Source organism: Somniosus microcephalus, chromosome 13, assembly GCF_052327205.1.
Source record: "Somniosus microcephalus isolate GS21.2 chromosome 13, FLI_Smic_1.0, whole genome shotgun sequence".
In the NCBI taxonomy this organism is placed as follows: domain Eukaryota; kingdom Metazoa; phylum Chordata; class Chondrichthyes; order Squaliformes; family Somniosidae; genus Somniosus; species Somniosus microcephalus.
This window is the reverse complement of record NC_140999.1, coordinates 80,087,801-80,110,652: the sequence shown is the minus strand read 5'-3', so window position 1 is coordinate 80,110,652 and position 22,852 is coordinate 80,087,801. Positions and strand designations below refer to the sequence as shown.

At 46.3% G+C, this 22,852-nt stretch overlaps 1 protein-coding gene across 1 annotated transcript in view; it reads left to right on the top strand.

Annotated features, from left to right (window-relative positions):
* The first annotated feature begins 383 nt into the window (after nucleotides 1–383).
* The window catches only part of ndc80 (NDC80 kinetochore complex component), a 90,230-nt gene continuing 67,761 nt past the window's right edge, over nucleotides 384–22,852 (top strand). The window contains exons 1-2 of the mRNA XM_086005080.1: nucleotides 384–510; nucleotides 3,044–3,216. The gene's annotated coding sequence lies outside the window, so the exon portion shown is untranslated. The remainder of the gene's footprint in view (nucleotides 511–3,043; nucleotides 3,217–22,852) is intronic.

The following is a 22,852-nucleotide window of genomic DNA, read 5'->3' as shown; positions in this document are numbered from 1 at the left end:
GTTTAAAGTTAACATATGCCTTGGGTCAAAGAGTGGGCGAGTGACTCCGAGAATTCAGTGAAAGAAAAATACAGACAAAAATCATACTGAAGTTTAAGAATGTGCCTTATTACCAGAGCCACTATCCTCTATATTGAGCAGCAATTGGGCACAACTTGAGTTGCAATTATATTGTTTCTGGTGCTTCTATAGATGGTGTGTTTTCTGAATACTCTACTGCAAATTGCATCAAACGTGTGATGGTAACATCCTGTACTACAGGATTCTAAAATGTGCTGTTGTTTTACCTTTGTCAAAAAAACTGTGTGGTTTTTTCCTCCTGTTTCATTTTTGGCTATTACCTTTGAAGATGTTTATCCTAAAGTTCAATGTTTTTATTGTAGGACAAGCAGCACTGGAACATTTTCTACAAATCTATATGGAGCCTGTGGAGGCACAGAAAAGATTAAAGATCCTAGACCCCTTCACGATAAAGCTTTTGTACAGCTGTGCATTCGACAGCTTTGTGAGGTATTTCCACTTGTAGCCAGTGGTTAGGGGAATGGGTCAGTGGTGTACATGGGTCTGTGTCGGCATGGGGCGGGTGTTACAAGTTTTGAGCCAGTCTTGGATAATCTCTCTGGTAGTGTTGCTAGCCATTTCTGTAAATGCTCTGAGCGTCCTGGCTCAGGGGTGTGCCCACACTGCCCAATATCTAATGATACAAGAGCATAACTGGGTGTAATAAGAGGAACTGGTGATCCAAACTGGATCACCCTGTATTTCTGTGTGCTCTCCACTTCTCCAATGCTTCCAATGATGGACTGAGAAACACTTGCTGAGCCAAGGACAGGTACAAGTCGTTAATCTGTCTTGTTTACAGGTGGTACATGAACATACAGTAAATTCCATCGGATTCACTCAATCTTCCTTTAAAAACTAAAAAGATAAGTAAACCACGTGGGCTGGCTCATTTGTTTCTGGCATTGCCTTTCTAGACCACTTCCAAGTACAGAAACTGACCACCTTCATTTTAGCGTCCAGTTAACATTCATTCCCTCCACCACCGACGTACCGTGGCTGCAGTGTATACCATCTACAAGATGTACTGCAGCAACTCACCAAGGCTTCTTCGGCAGCACCTCCCAAACCCGCGACTTCTTCCACCTAGAAGGACAAGGGCAGCAGGCACATGGGAACACCACCACCTTCAATTTCCCCTCCAAGTCACACACCATCCTGACTTAGAAGTATATCGCCGATCCTTCATCGTCACTGGGTTAAAATCCTGGAACTCCCTTCCTAACAGCACTGTGGGAGTACCTTCACGTGGACTGCAGCGGTTCAAGAAGGCGGCTCACCACCACCTTCTCGAGGGCAACTAGGGATGGGCAATAAATGCTGGCCATACCAGCGACGACCACATCCCACAAATGAATTTTTAAAAATAAATAAATAAATAAATCTGGGCGAAGGACTGTCCCTGCTGGTCCTTTGTTTAAACCTCACTGTCTCCTGAACATGAATTTTTCCTTTTTAATTCTGACCCCAAGAAGCAGAGGGATGTGTCTTGACAAGTGGAAGAATTTGCCAGTCGCCCAAACGATTGCTCCCTCGTGTAATATTCTCCAAAGGCTGCTCCTGCCGTGCCTACATGAATAGAATCGTCCTCACCACACAATGTTGGGCATATTTATTGTCCATCTAAGACGCTAATTGCTTAGTGTCCCCAGACATTGTGCAGATCTCTACAATGCCGGGCTCATTAACATCTCGAGCAATGACTTGGTGCCCTAGACTATGCCTTTAAAAAAAAAAAAAAGTGAATTTGCACAAGTTTAAACAGCCGCAGACTCATTCCTATTCTGCAGAAAATTGGTTGAAAAACATCAAAACATGACAGCAGACTTGTTGAACCAGATGATTTTTTTCCTGTCCTTTGTGTTCATATGGTGGAATAGTACAGTTCTTGAAAAATGCTCCATGCAAGATTGTATCATTGCCTTATCCTCTCATTTCTTTATTAAACTATTAGCTTTTTTTAATAAGTTGATTGTACTTTTTCTTTAAAAAAATCACCTTGTGGGCTAGCCTCTCAATTGAAACGGTAAATTTTTAAAATTTGAGCTCTAGGGTACAGGAAACTTTGTGTTATCCGGAGGCTAATTGTCCGGAATGCTCAAGCCACTGGCAAAAATCAGGTGCCGTTTTCGTTAGTTTTTTTTTCTTCTCGTTGCTTTTTTCCTCAACAGTCAAGGTCTGCTGAAGCTGTTGCTAAGCTACAGAGACGCTACAGAGATGCTTGGACTGCAACAGGGTTTGCTGACAGATATGGAGCTCAGAAGCTTCCGTATCTTTCAACATTAGCGCTGGAGTGTCCGGCAGTTTTGAGGGAACGGCAACAGCTCTGTGCCGGATAGCACAAAGTTTCCTGTACCTACAGATGCTGTAATGCCAGTGACTAATATAAAATAAATTTGAGTCGTTTTTAAAACTTAATATAATTAGATGGGAACCATATCTTGACTCAATGATTTGTGTAACACTGGAAATAATTACTATAAAGACTGCCTTTTCAGTGGGTAAAAACCATTGAGTGTAAGCTGTCAGGTAAGTATCAAATAACCACAGCTATTGGGCAGCGTGGAGGTACAGCATCATGATTCTCTAATGTTTTCTGCCATGAATTGGTAGAATATGGGTTGGTGTCAGTGATAGCCAAACAGGAGAAATCACACTGGTGAGGGACCCAGTAAATGGCTATCACTGGTGAGGGACCCAGTAAATGGCTATCACTGCCGTGAGGGACCCAGTAAAAGCTAAAGTGCTTTCTCGCAAGGTTGAGGAAACTCGTGCCTCTGGCATTAGATTCCTCTTGCCTTCTAAGGATATTAGCACAGGCGAATTCTTCTTGTCCTTTCTTGCCATCATAATAGTGTGTATTGGGAGGGCATCGCAGGGTGTGTGATTCCTGGAATTCTCCTGCATATACTTAGTCAGAATTTTATTTGTGATTTTGAGATTTTAAAAAATATATATATATTTTACCATATTTGTTCACCAGTTCCTTGGGGAGTTTGGTTACCCGCAATCGGTATCCATCAAGGGTCTGCAATCGCCTACTACCAAGGAATTTCTGAAGATTTTCTCCTTCGTGTATAACTTGATCGATCCATCTTATCAACTGCCTGATTCAAAGTTTGAGGAAGAGATCCCCAGAATATTTAAACTTCTCAGGTAAGACTCGAAACATTGAAGTTATGGTGTTGGTTCTGTTGACAGCATTCTCACTTCTGAGTCGCAGGATATTGAATAACCCCACTTGAAGACATGAGCAGATAGTTGGGGCTGATAATGCAGCATTCCTTCAGTACTGCCTTGACGTGTCAGAGGACTTGTTCTTTGCGTGAGATATTAACTCCCTGTTGCAGTGGCTGAGGTCGACGTTAAAGATCCCAAGGCACTTTTCAAAGAAGAGCAGGGTGCCCCCCCTGTGTCCTGGCCAGCAATCCTCCCTAACCAGGGCTACCAAAAATCAGTCTAACTGGTTATTCATCTCACTTGCTGTTGTGGAATCTTGCTGTGCACAAAGTGGCTGCCACATTTGTCTAAACAGTGTATTGGGGCTGCAATATATACGTGTTTGTGGACAGCGAGGCTGTCCCGGATTGCCACATCTGCAGGAAATGTCTCTACCTTAAGACACTCCGGCTCAGATTCATTCACCTGGTGTGCAAGCTGGAGACACACAAGGAAGGGGGAGGAATTTCTGGATAGTTTTCTCCAGAATACAGTCACCTTCCCCCCCCCCCCCCCCCCCCCCTCACCAGAGAGGAAAGCACAGATGTAGGAAGGGGAGAGTGTGATTGTCAGTCAGCAGGGTAGGGGGAACTGAGGGGAGATCGAGGAGGAGGTCCCCAGATACTGATTCTGTCCAACAGGTACGATCTACTTGCTACCTGTGAGGTTAAGGAGAGAAGTGGCGAGGACAGCCACAATGCTGACCAAGGCACGGGGAGCAGAGGCCTGTCCAAAGGAGGGAGGAGCAGAATAAAACTACAGTAGTTATAGGGGATTCAATAATTAGGGGGATAGATGGCATCCTCTGCAGCCACAATAGAGTCCCAAAGGGTGTGTTGCCTACCTGGTCCCAGGGTAAGCGATATCTCAATGTGGCTGGAAAGGGGAAGATCCAATTGTTGTGGTTCATGTCTGGATCAATGACATGGGAAAGAATAGGGAGGAGGTCCTGCTGTGGGAGTGACAGGAGATGGGAGTTAGATTAAAAGGCAGGACCTCGAGGGTAATAACCTCCTGGATTATTACCTGAGCCGTGTGCAAATTGGCATGGGGCACACACGTGATTAAAGGAGTGGTGTGGGAATGAGGGGTTTCATTTCATGGGACACTGGGACAGGAAGGGGCTGTACCGCTGGGATGGGCTTCACCTGAACCGGGCTGGGACCAAGGCCCTCGAGGAAACGATAAATAGGGCCGTAGAAAGGGCTTTAACCCAATAAAGGGAGAGGGCTCAGGCAGCAATAAAATAAAAATAGGTGAAAGATTAAACAGGCTGAGAGTGAAATCCAGGTCATCCATACTGTTAAAGGTAATTGTAAATACTTCAGGTTCAGAAACAAATGGGCAATAACAAAATAACTGAAAAATACAGAAGTGATCATTTAAAAAAAAAAAAGTGTAATCAGTAAAAATGTGTAGAAATATCAGGGCAGTACAGGGTCTATTGTTTAATTAAAAATTCTAGACACTAATGCATCTAGCATAATATAAGCTGAATATAGGGAGTTAGGAGGTAAATTTAAAAAAAATAGGACCTCAAAGGTAGTAATCTCGGGATTGCTACCAGTGCCACGTGCTAGTCAGAGTAGAAATAGAAAGATATTTCAGATGAACATGTGGCTAGAGGAATGGTGCAAGGGGGAGGGATTCAAATTTCTGGGACATTGGAACCGGTTCTGGGGGAGGTGGGACCAGTACAAAACGGACGGTTTGCACCTGGGCTGGGCTGGGACTGATGTCCTAGGGGGAGTGTTTGCTAATGCTCTGGAGGAGGGTTTAAACTAAAATGGCAGGGGGTTGGGAACCTGAGCAGAGAGACAGAGGAAAGGGAAACAAGGATAAAAGCAAAAGACAGTAAAGAGAAAAACAAAAGTGGCAGGCAGAGAAATCAAGGGTTTAAATCATACATGGCCACAGTAAATAATAATTCTGAGAGTTAAAAAAACAAGCCTGAAGGCTTTGTGTCTTAATGCAAGGAGCATTCGTAATAAGGTGGATGAATTAGCTGCGCAAATAGAGGTAAACGAATATGATATGATTGGGATTACGGAAACATGGCTCCAGGGTGGCCAAGGCTGGGAACTCAATATTCAGTAAAAATAGGCAAAAAGGAAAAGGAGGTGGGGTAGCATTGCTGGTTAAAGAGGGGATTAACACAATTGAAAGGAAGGATATTAGCTCTGATGATGTAGAATCTGTATGGGTAGAACTGAAAAATACCAAGGGGCAGAAAACGTTAGTGGGAGTGGTATATAGACCTCCAAACAGTAATGCGGAGGTCGGGGATGGCATTAAATGGGAAATTAGAGAAGTGTGCAATAAGCGCACAGCAGTTATCATGGGTGACTTTAATCTACATATAGATTGGGCTAACCAAATTAGTAACAATACTGTGGAGGAGGAATTCCTGGAGTATATATGGGATGGTTTCCTGGACCAATATGTCGAGGAACCAACTAGAGATCAGGCCATCTTAGACTGGGTATTATGTAATGAGAGGATTAATTAGCAATCTTGTTGTGCGAGGCCCCTTGGGTCAGAGCGATCATAATATGATAGAATTCTTCATTAAGATGGAGAGTGAAATAGTTGACTCAGACTAGGGTCCTGAATTTAAATAAAGGGGACTATGATGGTATGAGGTGCGAGTTGGGTAGGATTGATTGGGTAATGACACTCAAAGGGTTGACGGTGGATGGGCAATGGCAAACATTCAAAGATGGCATGGATGAACTACAGAATTTGTTCATCCCAATTTGGCATAAAAATAAAACAAAAAAGGTGACTCAACTGTGGCTAAGAAGGGAAATTAGGGGTAGCATAAGATCCAAGGAGAGGACATATAAATTGGCCAGAACAAGCAGTAAACCTGAGAATTGGGAGCAGTTTAGGATTCAACAATGGAGGACAAAGGGATTAATTAAGAGGGGGGAAATAGAATATGAGAGTAAGCTTTCAGGGAACATAAAAACTGACTGTAAAAGCTTTTATAGATATGTGAAGAGAACAAGATTGGTGAAGTCAAGCGTAGGTCCCTTGCAGTCAGAATCAGGGGAATTTATAATGGGGAACAAAGAAATGGCAGACCAATTAAATACATACTTTGGTTCTGTCTTCACAAAGGAGGACACAAATAACCTCCCGTTACGGGGATAGGGTGGGATATGTGTTGGTGTAGGGGTTACGGGGATCGGGTGGGATATGTGTCTGTGCAGGCTCGATGGGCCGAAATGGCCTCTATCTGTACTGTGAGATTTCTGTGAGGATGTCGGGGAACATAGGGTCTAATGACAGGGAGGAACTGATAGAAATCAGTATTTCTGGGGAAATGGTGTTAGGGAAGTTGATGGGATTGAGGGCTGACAAATCCCCAGGGCCTGATAATCTACACCCTAGGGTACTTAAGGAAGTGGCCCTAGAAATAGTAGATGCATTGCGGGTCATCTTCCAAAATTCGATAGACTCTGGAACAGTACCCATGGATTGGCGGGTAGCTAATGTTACCCCACTGTTCAAAAAAGATGGTAGAGAGAAAACGGGGAATTACAGACCGGTAAGCCTGACATCGGTAGTGGGGAAAATGCTAGAGTCCATTATAAAGGATGTAATAGCAGAGCACTTGGGGGAAAAAAGTGACCGGATCGGACAAAGTCAACATGGATTTACACAAGGTAAATCGTGCTTGACTAATCTACTGGAATTTTTTGAGGATGTAACTGATAAAATAGATAAGGGAGAACCAGTGGATGTGGTGTATTTGGATTTTCAAAAGGCTTTCGATAAGGTCCCGCATAAGAGATTAGCGTGTAAAATGTAGGCACATGGGATTGGGGGCAAGGTATTGACTTGGATAGAGAACTGGTTGGCAGACAGAAAGCAAAGAGTTGGAATAAACGGGTCTTTTTCCGAGTGACAGGCAGTGACTAGTGGGGTACCGCCGGGATCGGTCCTTGGACCGCAGCTATTCACAATATATATTAATGATCTAGATGAGGGAACTAGATGTAATATCTCCAAGTTTGCAGATGACACAAAGCTGGGTGGGCGTGTGTGCTGTGAGGAGAATACTGATAAACTCCAGTATGATCTGGACAGGTTGGGTGATTGGGCAGAAGCATGGCAGATGCAATATAACGTGGATAAATGCGAGGTTATCCACTTTGGTGTCAAGAACAAGAAGGCAGATTATTATCTGAATGGCAAAGTTTGGGAGAAGGGGAAGTGCAACGAGACCTGGGCGTCCTTGTGCACCAGTCGCTGAAAGTAAGCATGCAGGTGCAGCAGGCGGTTAAGAAGGCAAATGGTATGTTGGCCTTCGTAGCGAGAGGGTTTGAGTGCAGGAACAAGGATGTCTTGCTGCAGTTGTACAGGGCCTTGGTGAGACCGCATCTGGAGTATTGTGCGCAGTTTTGGTCGCCTTATCTGAGGAAGGGTGTTCTTGCCATTGAGGGAGTGCAGCGAAGATTCACCAGGCTGATACCTGGGATGGCAGGAATAACGTATGAGGAGAGATTGGGTCGATTGGGCTTGTACTCGCTGGAGTTTAGAAGAATGAGAGGGGATCTCATTGAAACTTATAAAATTCTAACAGGACTAGACAGACTAGATGCTGAAAGGATGTTCCCGATGGTCAGGGAGTCCAGAGCCAGGGGTCACAGTCTAAGGATAAAGGGTAAGCCATTTAGGACAGAGATGAGGAGGAATTTCTTCACCCAGAGAGTGGTGAACCTGTGGAATTCTCTACCACAGAAGGCAGTGGAGGCCAATTCATTAAATATATTCAAGAAGGAGTTAGATATATTTCTTAAGGCTAAAGGGATCAAGGGATAGTGAGAGAAGGCAGGAACAGGGCACTGAATTTGGACGATCAGCCATGATCTCATTGAATGGGGCCGAATGGCCTACTCTGCTCCTATCTTCTATGTTTCTATAAGAAATAAAACAAGCAAATTCAGCTTAAAGGGTATGATGTGGCTATCACTGAGACCTGCCTACAAGCTGGGCATGGGAAAGAAATCTGCCATCCTTAACCTGGTCTGGCCTACATGTGACTCCAGACCCACAGCTTTTAACTGTCCTCTGAAGTGGCCTAGCAAGCCACTCAGTTGTAACAAAGCGCTACGAAAAACAATAAAAAGAATGAAACTGGACGGACCACTTGGCACCGGCTACCGACATGGCAACTGCACACCCAGCCCAGTCGATCCTGCAAAGTCCTCCTCACCAACATCTGGGGACTTGTGCCAAAATTGGGAGAGCTGTCCCACAGGCTAATTGAGCAACAGCCTGACATAGTCATTCTCACAGAATCATACCTTTCAGCCAATGTCCCAAATTCCTCCATCACCATCCCTGCATATGTCCTGTCTCACCGGTAGGACAGACCCACCAGGGGTGGCGGCACAGTGGTATATAGTCGGGAAGGAGTGGCCCTGGGAGTCCTCAACATTGACTCCGGACCCCATGACATCTCCTGGCTTCAGGTCAAGCATAGGCAAGGAAACCTCCTGCTGATTACCATCTGCAACCCTCCCTCAGCTGATGAATCGGTACTCCTCCATGTTGAACACCACTTGGAAGAAGCACTGAGAGCAGCAAAGGCACAGAATGAAGCTGGGGGGGGGACTTCAATGTCCATCACCAAGAGTGGCTCGGTAGCACCACTGCTGACCGAGTCCTGAAGGATATAACTGCCAGTCTGGGCCTGCGACAGGTGGTGAGAGAAACATAGAAGATAGGAGCAGGAGTACGCCATTCGGCCCCTCGAGCCTGCTCCACCATTCAATGCGATCATGGCTGATCATCCAAATTCAGTACCCTGTCCTGCTTTCTCCCCATATCCCTTGATCCCTTTAGCCTTAAGAAATGTGTTTAACTCCTCCTTGAATATATTTAATGAATTGGCCTCAACTGTCTTCTGTGGTAGAGAATTCCACAGGTTCACCACTCTCTGGGTGAAGAAATTCCTCCTCATCTCACTCCTAAATGGCTTACCCCTTATCCTTAGACTGTGACCCCTGGTTCTGGACTCCCCCACCATTGGGAACATTCTTACTGCATCTAGTCTGTCTAGTCCTGTTAGAATTTTATAAGTTTCAATGGGATCCCCTCTCATTCTTCTAAACTCTAGCGAATATAAGCCTAATCGACCCAATCTCTCTCCATATGTCATTCCTGCCATCCTAGGTATCAGTCTGGTGAATCTTCACTGCACTCCCTCCATGGCAAGAACATCCTTCCTCAGATAAGGTGACCAAAACTGCACACAATACTTAAGGTGTGGTCTCACCAAGGCCCTGTACAACTGCAGCAAGACATCCTTGCTCCTGTACTTGAATCCTCTCCCTATGAAGGCCAACATACCATTTGCTTTCTTAACCGCCTGCTGCACCTGCATGCTTACCTTCAGCGACTGGTGCACAAGGACACCCAGGTCTCGTTGCACTTCCTTTTCCCAATCTATTGCCATTCAGATAATAATCTGCCGTCCTGTTTTTGCCACAAGTGGATAACCTTGCATTTATCCACATTATACTGGATCTGCCATGCATCTGCCCAATCACCCAACCTGTCCAAATCATACTGGAGTTTCTCTGCATCCTCTTCACAGCACACACGCCCACACAGATTTGTGTTGTCTGCAAACTTGGAGATATTACATCAAGTTCCCTTCTCTAGATCGTTAATATATATTGTGAATAACTGGCGTCCTACCACCGATCCCTGCGGTACCCCACTAGTCACTGCCTGCCACTCGGAAAAAGACCCGTTTATTCCAACTCTTTGCTTCCTGTCTGCCAACCAATTCTCTAACCTTACCCCCAATCCTATGTGCTTTAACTTTGCACGCTAATGTCTGATTGATGCGCTGTCAATTCCTCATAAAAGACAGAGAGTTAATTAATAGGCTTTTATTAGCAAAGAACAGAGCATGCCTCTCGTGGTTGCCTGGTATCCAAAAGGGCAGGGGCTGCAGAGCAGTCACCTTTTATACCCGGGCATGTGGGTGGAGCCAGGGGCGGAGTCAGCTGAGGCATGCATAGGCACAACAGTGTGCAACAACAACAATAACAAACTGGTTTACCACATTGGGACCTTATCGAAAGCCTTCTGAAAGTCCAAATACACCCCATCCACTGGTTCTCCCTTATCTATTCTACCAGTTACATCCTCAAAAAAATCCAGTAGATTAGTCTTTTATAATGGGCTCTAGCATTTTCCCCACTAGCGATGTCCGGTCTAATTCCCGTTTTCTCTCTACCACCTTTTTTAAACAGTGGGGTTACATTAGCTACCCTCCAATCCATGGCAACTGTTCCAGAGTCTATAGAATTTTGGAAGATGACCAGTGCATATACTATTTCTAGGGCCACTTCCTTAAGTACCCTAGGATGTAGATTATCCGGCCCTGGGGATTTATCTGCCTTGAATCCCATCAATTTCCCTAACACCATTTCCCTACAAATACTGATTTCATTCAGTTCCTCCCTCTCATTAGACCCGATGTTCCCAGACATCTCTGGGAGGTTATTTGTGTCCTCCTTTGTGAAGACGAACCAAAGTATGTATTTAATTGGTCTGCCATTTCTTTGTTCCCCATTATAAATTCCCCTCATTCTGACTGCAAGGGACCTACGCTTGACTTCACCAATCTTTTTCTCTTCACATATCTGTAGAAGCTTTTGCAGTCAGTTTTTATGTTCCCTGCAAGCTTACACTCATACTCTATTTCCCCCCTCTTAATTAATCCCTTTGCTGCATCCTAAACTGCTCCCAATCCTCAGGTTTGCTGCTTTTTCTGGCCAATTTATATGTCCTCTCCTTGGATCTTATTCTATCCCTAATTTCCCTTGTTAGCCACGGTTCAGTCACCTTTTTTTATGCCAAGCAGGGATGAACAAATTCTGTAGTTCATCCATGCGATCTTTAAATGTTTGCCATTGCCTATCCACCGTCAACCCTTTAAGTAACGTTCCCCAATCCATCCTAGCCAACTCGTGCCTTATACCATCGTAGTTTCCTTTATTTAAATTCAGGACCCTAGTCTCTGTCAACTACTTCACTCTCCACCTTAATGAAGAATTCTATCAAATTATGACCGCTCCTCCCCAAGGGGCCTCGCATAACAAGATTGCTAATTAATCCTTTCTGATTACATAATACCCAGTCTAAGATGGCCTGATCTCTTGTTGGTTCTTCGACATATTGGTCCAGGAAACCATCCCGTATATACTCTAGGAATTCCTCCTCCACAATATTGTTACTAATTTGGTTAGCCCAATCTATATGTAGATTAAACTCCCCCACGATAACTGCTGTGCCCTAATTGCACGCGTCTCTAATTTCCCATTTAATGCCATCCTCAACCTCAGCATTACTATTTGGGGGTCTGTATACAACTCCCACTAACGCTTTCTGCCCCATGGTTTTTCTCAGCTCTACCCATACAGATTCCACATCACCAGAGCTAATATCCTTCCTTACTATTGTGTTAATCTCCTCTTTAACCAGCAATGCAACCCCACCTCCTTTTCCTTTTTGCCTGACCTTCCTGAATATTGAATACCCCTGGATGTTTGATTCCCAGCCTTGGTCACCCTGGAGCCATGTCTCCGTAATCCCAATTATATCATATCCGTTTACATCTATTTGTGCAGCTAATTCATACACCTTATTACGAATGCTCCTCGTATTAAGACACAAAGCCTTCAGGCTTGTTTTTTTAACACTTAGTCCTTTTAGAATTATTATTTACTGTGGCCCTGTTTGATTTACACCTTTGCCTTCCACTTTTGCTTTTCTCCTTCCTGTCTTTTGCTTCTTTCCTTGCTTCCCTTCCCTCTGTCTCCCTGCACAGGTTCCCAACCCCCTGCCATTTTAGTTTAAACCCTCCCCAACAGCACTAGCAAACACTCCCCTTAGGACATTGGTCCTGGTCCTGCCCTGGTGCAAACCATCCAGTTTGTACTGGTCCCACCTCCCCCAGAACCGGTTCCAATGTCCCAGAAATTTGAATCCCTCCCCCTTGCACCATTCCTCTAGCCACGTATTCATCTGAAATATCCTTCTGCAGGAAACTTTGGTTTATCCGGAGTTTGTATGTCCGGAAACCTCGATCTAACGGCAGAAATCAGCAGCCGTTTTGTTAGGTTTTTCTTTTTTTCTCTTCTAGCATTTTTTTAAACGGTCTCTGGAAAGCCTCTCTGAAGCTGTTGCTAAGCTGCAGAGACGCTTCCAAGGTACGGGCTGACTGTTTACAAGCTGTTGCTAAGCAACAGTGTTTGTTGTCAGATACGGAGATGAAAACCTCTGTATCCTTCAACATTAGCGCTGGTCTGTCCGGAAGTTTTCATAGATCGGCATCACATCGGTGCCGGATATCGCGAAGTTTCTTGTATTTCTAATCTGACTAGCACGTTGCACTGGTAGCAATCCTGAGATTACTACCATTTGAGGCCCTATTTTTTAATTTACCTCCTAACTCCCTATATTCAGCTTTTAGGACCTCATCCCATTTTTTACCTATATCGTTGGTACCTATATGCATCACGACAACTGGCTGTTCACCCTCCCCCTCCAGAATGCCCTGCAGCCGCTCCGAGATACCCTTGACCCTTGCACCAGGGAGGCAACATGCCATCCTGGAGTCTCGTTTGTGGCCGCAGAAATGCCGATCTATTCCCCTTGCAATAGAATCCCCTATCACTATAACTCTCCCGCTCTTTTTCCTCCCGTCCTATGCAGCAGAACCACCCATGGTGCCAGGAAGTTGGTTGCTGCTGCCTTCCTCTGATAAGCCATCTCCCTGAACAATATCCAAAGTGGTATATCTGTTTGAGAGGGAGATGGCCACAGGGGACCCCAGCACTAACTGCCTGCGCCTACTACTCTACCTGGCGGTCACCCATTCCCTTCCTGCCTGTGCAGCCTTTAATTGCGGTGTAACTAACTCATTAAACGTGATATCTACGACGTCCTCAGCATCGCGAATGCTCCAGTACGTATCCATTCGCAGCTCCAGCGCCGCAATGCGCACACATGGTCGTCAGGGACACAGGAAGTGTCCCTGATTTCCCACATAATGCAGGAGGAGCATGCCACGGGGCCGAGCTGTGCTGCCATGACTTACCCTTTAATTAATTAATTTAAATTAAATCAAATCGATACCACTAATTACACTACAATTAAATGATATACTCAAGGGCCCTTGTTTACTAGCAGTCCCCGCTACACAACAGAGACCTTGGAAAGTAGAACCACAAAATTAAGACCTTCTAAACTTTATAAAGTATTAACCTTAACTGTCAAACTATAGAGTAGTATAAATACACACCTGGCCGTACTCGCCCAGTCAGCTGCTTCCTCTTGCCCGCGTCACTTTTTGAATCGTGATGTGGCTCTGGAACGCTGCAGCTGGTCTGCGAGATTGGTAAGCCTCTGGGGGGAAAAAACCCCGCGAAAGTGAGTTTAAATACTCACTGTACCACCGGCCCCTTGGGGGGGGGGGGGGGAAATCCCACGAAAGTGAATTTAAATACGAGGGAAAAACCTACTTGACCTTGTCCTCACCAATCTACCTGTCTCAGATGCATCTGTCTGTGACAGCATTGGTAACAGTGACCACCGCACAGTTATTGTGGAGACGAAGTCCCGTCTTCACACTGAGGACACCCTCCATCATGTTGTGTGGCATTACACCATGCTAAATGAGATAGATTCAGAACCGATCTAGCAGCTCAAAACTGAGCATCCATGAGGCACTGTGGGCCATCAGCAACAGCAGAGTTGTATTCCACCACAATCTGTAACCTCATGGCCCGGCATATCCCTCACTCTACCATTACCATCAAGCCAGGGGACCAACCCTGGTTCAATACGGAGTGTAGAAGAGCATGCCAGGAGCGGCACCAGGCGTACCTAAAAATGAGGTGCCAAACTGGGGAAGCTGCAACACAGGACTACATGCATGCTAAAAAGCGTAAGCAGCATGCTGTGGACAGGGCTAAGTGATCCCACAATCAACGTATCAGATCAAAGCTCTGCAGTCCTGCCACATCCAGTTGTGAATGGTGATGGACCGTTAAACAACTAACTGGAGGAGGCTCCATGAATATCCCCATCCTCCATGATGGTGGAGCCCAGCACGTGAGTGCAAAAGACAAGGCTGAAGCATTTGCAACCATTTTCAGTCAGAAGTGTGGATGATCCATATCGGCCTCTTGCTGAGGCATCACAAGCCAGTCTTCAGCCAATTCGATTCACTCCATGAGCTACCAAAACGGCTGAGCGCACTGGATACAGCAAAGGCTATGGGCCCCGACAACATCATGGCTATCGTACTAAAGAATTGGGCTCCAGAACGCGCCGCGCCTCTAGCCAAGTTGTTCCAGTACAGCTACAACACTGGCATCCATCCAACAATGTGGAAAACTGCCCAGGTATATTCTGTCCGCAAAAAGCATGACAAATCAGTCTGGCGAATTACCGCCCCATCAGTCTACTCTCAATCATCAGCAAAGTGATGGAAAGTGTTATCGACCGTGCTATCAGGTGGCACTTAGTCACCAATAACCTGCTCAAGGATGCCCAGTTTGAGTTCAGCCAGGACCACTCGGCTCTCGACCTCATTACAGCCTTGGTCCAAACATGGACAAAGGAGCTAAATTCCAGAGGTGAGGCGAGAGTGACTGCCCTTGACATCAAGGCAGCATTTGACTGTGTGTGGCATCAAGGAGCCCTAGTAAAACTGAGTCAATGGGAATCGGTGGTGAAGTGTTGCACTGGCTGGAGTCATACCTAGCACAAAGGAAGATGGCTGTGGTGGTTGAAGGTCAATCATCATAACCGTAGGACATTGCTGCAGGAGTTCCTCAGGACAGTGTCCAAGGCCCAACCATCTTCAGCTGCTTCATCAATGACCTTCCCTCCAACATAAGGTCAGAAATGGGGATGTTCGCTGATGACTGCAGTGTCCAGCGCCATTCACAACTCCTCAGATAATGAAGCAGTCCATTCCCACATTCAACAAGACCTGGATAACGTTTAGGCTTGGGCTGATAAGTGGCAGGTAACATTCACGCCACAGAAGTGCCAGGCAATGACTATCTCCAACAAGCGAGAATCTAACCACCTCCACATGACATTCTACGGTATTACCATCGCTGAATCCCCCATGGGTGGGCATGGTGACCGACTTAAACCAATTTTTATCAGAATATTGTACTTGCTCCTTAGAAAGCGATGGCCGCAGGGCATCCCAAAGAGCTTCAGATCCGATGAATCACTTTTGAAGTGCATTCACTGTTGCATCTGTCTACACAGCCAATTTTACACCACAAACCCACAAACAATCAATGAGATGAATAACAGTTTGGTGGTTTAGGGAAAATGTTGATCAGTGATCTCGAACTCCCTGCTCTTTCAATAGTTTTCTGGGATTTTTATGTCCACCTCCACAGGCAGATGGGGCCTCAATTTAGCATCTCATCCACAAGGGCCCTTCCGGCAATGCCTCAGTATTAGACTGAAGTGTGCCCAGATTGTGGTCCAGTCCAGAAGTGGGGTGTGCACCATGATCTTCTGACTTAAGAGCAAATATCGTATAACTATTTAAAGAGAAATCTTTTTGCTTTGTGTGTCTCCTAACCGTCTAGATGAGTGGAACTTGTATAGGAAGAGATGCTACATTCTGCGACACTGCTAAGCGTTCAGAGTCAGAAGGCTGTGGGTTCAAGACCTTGGTGCATAATCTAGGCTGACCTACCAGTGCAGTACTGAGAGTGCTATGTTATTGTGGGGGTGGTGCCATCTTTCTAATCAGACATGAAACCAAAGCCCTGTCTGCTTGTTTGCTGGTTCAGGTGGACGTTCTAGACCCCATAGCTCCATTCAAAGAGGAGCAGGGAGTTTTGCAGTGTCCGTGTTCTCCTGCAGCCAGCACTGCCAAAAACCAGTGAACTGATTATCCACCTTTTGCTTTGTGGAATCTTGCTATGTGCAGAATGGCTGCCTACATAAGTCTTTACATTTCAAAATAATTGACTGAAGTGCTTTGAGACATTGAGCAATATGAGGTGCTATATATTTTTTTCTGGTAAATGTACAATTGCTTAATGCTTTGTTTGATAATAGCTAGAATCTTATCACATATTAACCTGCTTAAATCTACAATAGTATTATTAAAAAATTTAATTTAATTCTGAATACCAAGCTGTGATTAAGTTACTTTAATATAACCCCAGAATTATTTTTTTCAAACGTGAAAGCCTTTGCTTGCTGGGAAGCAATTCTTGTTTTAGCAATGATCAATTTGCTGTGCATCAGACGTGGGGCCCATTTGTGCAATAGTTCTGCCTTGTTTGTACCAGTTCATGAAGTGTGAAGTATTGGAAGAACCGGCAACTGTGTGTCATGGGGCTTTGTGGGACAGCTTTGGAGTTGGTCATTGTTACTCCCACAGTATCTCTCTCTTCACAATAGGTGTTCCTGTGGGAATCCTACCTAGCTTGCTTTGGAGGATGAATGGGAATGGACAGCTGTGAGGGAGACCAGGTTACATTACACAAGGCAGCTTCTACCTGTTGTTACCCCATTACCCTTCCAACTGAAGTTATTGCCAATGGCAGACCTCTCTGGACTGATCCAAGAATCAGTGTTCGCAAAGGCTTAGATTCACCAGGGAGACGACTGTGCCTCATGCTTCCAAATAGCCTTCAGCCAAGCTCCAGGGTAGGGATGGCATTGCCAATGGGTGTCGCGGTCTGAACGGGTTTATCTCTGGCTCTCTCCAGGCTGCTTCAGGGAACATCAACATCATTCAGTCTTCAGGTGCATTATGGAGGTGACTAATGCGTTTGCCAAAAAAAAGCAACTTTATCATTTTCCTATAGAAAGTGCATGAGCACCCTCGCAATTCTCCTAAAGTCCAAGGTGCCACTGATTGCACACATGTAGCTGTAATTGTTCCTACAATAGTGGATCATTCATTAACCCAAATGGATTAATACAAGTCAGAAGTCATCATGGTCAAACTGAGTGGTGCTGTGGTGGGAACAGAAATTGAGGACTGTGCCCAGTTCTGGTCACCAAGACATGAGCGAGATCTTCAAGTACTGAGGGCAGTACAGAGAAGAGCCATAAGACTGATCCCTAGTGTTGGGAATCTGAGCTACAAGAAAAGATTGGGGAAAACTTGTGCTTTTCAGCCTTAAGGAGGAATGAGTGGTCATAAAATTTATATGGATCAGAAGACCATTCGGCTTGTAGTGCCTGTGCGGACTCTTGGAAACAGCTGTCCAGTTAGTCCCACTTCCCTGCTCTTTCCCCATAGCCCTGCAAGGTTTTCCTTTTCAAGAATATACCCAATTCCCTTTTGTGCATTCCAGATCATCATAACTCGCTGCATTTTTTAATATCAAGTAGTTGCCTCCTCTCCGCTTTTGTTGCAAATTATCTTAAATCTGTGTCCTCTGGTTACCGACCCTCCTGCCAATGGAAGCAGTTCTACCTTACTTGCTCTATCAAAACATTCGTAATTTTAATCGCCTCTATTAAATCTCCACTGAACCTTCTCTGCTGTAAGGAGAACAACCCCAGCTTCTCCAGTCTCTCCACTTGGTGTCGTGGTCACATTTATCACTCATCACCACTAAAGCAGATTATCTGGTCATTTTGTGTTTCACAGAATCACAGAAACCCCACAGTGCAGATAGAGGCCATTTCGGCCCATCGAGCCTGCACCGACACATATCCCACCCGATCCCTGTAACCCCTACACCAACGCATATCCCACCCTATCCCCGTAACACCACGTATTTAATCCCACTAGCACATTGGCTATGATAAATTGACCTAATCATCCTAACCCGCACATCTTTGGACTGTGGGAGGAAACCGGAGCACCCGGAGGAAACCCACGCAAACACGGGGAGAATGTGCAAACTCCACACAGACAGTCGCCCGAGGCCGGATTCGAACCCGGGTCCCTGGCGCTGTGAGGCAACAGTGCTAACCACTATGCCACCGTGCTGTGGGAGTTTGCAGAGCGCAGGTTGGCTGCTGCGTTTCCCTGCATTACAGCAGTGACTAACTTCAAAAATACTTCATTGGCTGTGAAGTGCTTTGGAACATCCTGAGGTTTTAAAAGTGCTATTGAATGCAAGTTGTTTGTTTCTGCTTTCAAATCTGTCCATGGAGAAGCCAGCAGTGCTGCTCAAGATCCGTTTGGCAGCAGCCTGAGCATTCATGACCATTAGCATTAGGTTTACTGGAGCTGTCCCTGGAGTTGTCTTTTGATCTGTGGCACAGTCCTGCTGCCATGAGTGCTCACTGAAAGCCCAGCAAAATGTCATTGTAAGATCCAACAACAAAACCACTTGAAGCTGCTGTGGCTCTCTTAATCTGTGTAGCACGAGATTCAGCAGTGTTTGGGACAGATGGCCAGCAAAACCGCACACTGCCTGGCTTGTGTTGGGTCAACACAATAATTGGCCTCATTATGTCTGCGGTTGTAGCTTTTCTTTCCCTTTTAACATTGTTACAGCATCTAGATTGGTGGAAATGTTACTGAAAGCACCACAATTGTGGTGGAATTAAGATGTACTGCTGATCCAGACAGAATTCCCGTGCAGCAATTTCTGATAAGTGGCAGGTAACATTCGCGCCACACAAGTGCCAGGCAATGACTATCTCTAACAAGCGAAAGTCTATCCACCGCCCCTTGACATTCAACAGCATTACTATCGCTGAATTCCCCACCATCAACATCTTGGGGGTCACCATTGACAAGAAACTTAACTGAACCAGCCACAAATACTGTGGCAACAAGAGCAGGTCAGAGGCTGGGTATTCTGCGTTGAGTGTCTCACCTCCTGACTCCCCAAAGCCTTTCCACCATCTACAAGGCACAAGTAAGGAGTGTGATGGAATACTCTCCACTCGTCTGGATGAGTGCAGCTCTAACAACACTCAGAAGCTCGACACCATCCAGGACAAAGCATCCCATCCACCACTTTAAACATTCACTCCCACCACCACCGGCGTACCGTCACTGCAGTGTGTACCATCTACAAGATGCACTGCAGCAACTCGCCAAGGCGGCTTCGGCAGCACTTCCCAAACCCGCGACCTCTTCCACCTAGAAGGACAAGGGCAGCAGGTGCATGGGAACACCACCACCTCCACGTTCCCATCTTGACTTAGAAGTATATCGCCGATCCTTCCTCGTTGCTGGGTCAAAATCCTGGACCTCCCTCCCTAACAGCACTGTGGGAGTACCTTCACCACATGGACTGCAGCAGTTAAAGAAGGCGGATCACCACCACCTTCTCAAGCGACGCCCACGTCCCATAAACGAAGAAAAAAAAAAAAGGTGGAAATAGGTGGTCTTAGTTATGCCACGGATATGTGGTCGGAAGCTCATTTCAGGGTCAAATATGACAGCAAGATTGCGAACAGTCTGGTTCAGCCTCCGACAGATGCTAGAGAGGGGGATGGAGTCAGTAGGCAGGGAACGGAGTTTGTGGCGGGGACCAAAAACAATGGCTTCGGTCTTCCCAATATTTAATTGTAGAAAATTTCTGCTCATCCAGTACTGCATGTCGGAGAAGCAGTGTGTCAATTTAGAGACTGGAGGGGTCGAGAGAAGTGGTGCTGAGGTAGAGCTGGGTGTCGTCAGGGTACATGTGCAACCCGATGCCGTGTTTTCAGATGATGTCGCTGAGGGGCAGCATGTAGATGAGAAATAGGAGGGAGCCAAGGATCGATCTTTTGGGGGACCCCAGAGGTAATGATGCGAAGTGGCCATTGCAGGTGATTTTCTGGCTACGACTAGATAGATAAGAATGGAACCAGACGAGTGCAGTCCCACCCAGCTGGACGGTGTTGGAGAGGTGTTGGAAGAGGATGGAATGGTCAACCGTGTCAAAGGCTGCAGACCGGTCGAGAAGGACGAGGAGGGATAGTTTATCTTTATCAGTCACAAAGGATGTCATTTGTGACTTTGAGAGTCGTTTCGATACTGTGGCAAGGGCGGAAACCAGATTGGAGGGATTCAAACATGGAGTTGCGGGAAAGATGGGCACGGATTTGGGAAGCGACAACACGTTCAAGGACTTAGGAGAGGAATGGGAGGTTGGAGATGTGGCGGTAGTTTGCAAGGCCAATGGGGCCAGGGGTTGGTTTTTTGAGGAGAGGGGTGAAGACGGCAGATTTAAAGGACCTGCAGGTACAGTACCTGAGGATAGCGAACCGTTAACAATGTCAGCTAACATGGGAGCCAGAAAAGGAAGTTGGGTGGTCAGCAGTTTAGTAGAAATGGGGTCGAAGGAGCAGGAAGTGGGGCTCATGGACAGGATGTGTGGAGAGGTTATGAGGGGAAATCGTAGAAAAACTGGAAAAAGATGTGAGTTCAGGGCAGGGGTGAACCTTAGAGGAAGTTTGGCCCGGTGGGCTAGGGGAAGGAAGGGAAGGGGCAGAGGCAGCTGAACGGATGGTCTCAATCTTGGAGACACAGAAGTCCATGAGCTCCTTACACTTCTTGGAGGTGAGTGTGGAGGAGACGGGTGGGGGGGTGATAACATTTTTATCGTACTTGGGTGGGCGGTAGAGTACGACCATGTTAAATGAGGTGAGCGGGGTGGAACAAGGTGAGATGCTCAAAGGAGGAGAAAGTGCCAGAGGAGTAGGGGGACAGACCCAAGTGTGATTTGGTGATGAGAGCCACACTGCCACCACGGCGGTCTGGGCGGGGCAAGTGGTGGAAGGTATAACCAGGCGGGGAGGCTTCATTTAAGGGTAAGGTGTCATCACCCCTCGGCCAAGTTTCTGTCAGAGTCATGATGTCGATGCAATCATCCACAATAAGTTCATGGATGGCAAGGGCCTTGTTCGCAAGTGACCAGACATTCTACAGTGAAATGCGGAGAGGGTCGGTGATCGCTGATCCACTGCCAGCGTCCACAGGGTCAGCACGGGGAGGAGATTGGCAAGATTAGTCCCTCGCAGGCGCGCTAGATGGGAAGGTCGGGGTGAGAGCAGGATGGGACAGCTGGGGTCGCTACTCGTGAGGAGACTGCGATAAGTGCCAAGGTGGGCCCTGAGGAGCATGCCAAGAGGAGACGCAGAGGGAAGCTGCAGGCTTATCTAAGAGGGAGTCAAGCCTGGGATGGCGGCATGAGAGTAGGAAGGTCGAAGAGTAATGAAGGGTTGGGCTAGGGATTTGGGAGGGCAAAGTATCAGAGAGATGAAGGGCGACAGGAGAGAGTGGTCACTGAGGGATAGAGACAAGAAAAAGGTGGAAATAGAAGTGAACAGCTTGGGTCTGGAGCGACAGCCAAAACGCACATGCGAATGGACATGGAAAAACTCAATTACATAGGCTTGGTTATGTAGCAATTATAGGGATGCATATTTCCATTGTCTGGAGTGGTGAAAGCGGAGTTTCAGTGAGTATTTAAACTCACTTTCGCGGGCTTTTTTAGAGGCTTACCAATCTCACAGACCGGCGGCGTTCCAGAGCCATGTCCCGATTCAAAACGTGATGCGGGCAGGAGGAAGCAGCTGATTGGGTGAGTACGGCCAGGTGAGTATTTATACTATATAGTTTGAAAATTAAGGTTCATAGTTTATAAAGTTTAGACGGTCTTAATTTTGTGGTTATAGTTTCTAAGGTCTCTGTTGTGTAGCGGGGAGTGCTAGAAAACAAGGGCCCTTGAGTATATCATTTAATTGTAGTATAATTGGTGGTATTGATTTAATTTAAATTAATTAAAGGGTAAGTCGTGGTAGCAAAGCTCGGCCCCATGGCATGCTTCTCCTGCATTATGTGGAAAATCAGGGACACTTCCTGTGTCCCTGACGACCATGTGTGCAGGAAGTGTATCCAGCTGCAGCTACTGGCAGACCGCATTGCGGCGCTGGAGCTGCGAATGGATACATACTGGAGCATTCGCGATGCTGAGGACGTCGTGGATATCACGTTTAATGAGTTGGTCACACCGCAGGTAAAGGCTGCACAGGCAGGAAGGGAATGGGTAATCTCCAGGCAGAGTAGTAGGCGCAGGCAGGTAGTGCAGGGGTCCCCTGTGGCCATCCCCCTCTCACAGATATACCACTTTGGATATTGTTGGGGAGGATGGCTTATTGAGGGAAGGCAGCAGCAACCAACTTCCTGGCACCATGGGTGGTTCTGCTGCACGGGGCAGGAGAGCTATAGTGATAGGGGATTCTATTGTAAGGGCAATAGATAGGCGTTTCTGCGGCCGCAAATGAGACTCCAGGATGGTATGTCGCCTCCCTGGTGCAAGGGTCAAGGATATCTCGGAGCGGCTGGAGGGGGAGGGTGAACAGCCAGTTGTCGTGGTGCATATAGGTACCAACGATATAGGTAAAAAACGGAATGAGGTCCTAAAAGCTGAAAATAGGGAGTTAGGTAAATTTAAAAAATAGGACCTCAAAGGTAGTAATCTCAGGATTGCTACCAGTGCCATGTGCTAGTCAGAGTAGAAATAAAAGGATATTTCAGATGAATACGTGGCTAGAAGAATGGTCCAAGGAGGAGGGATTCAAATTCCTG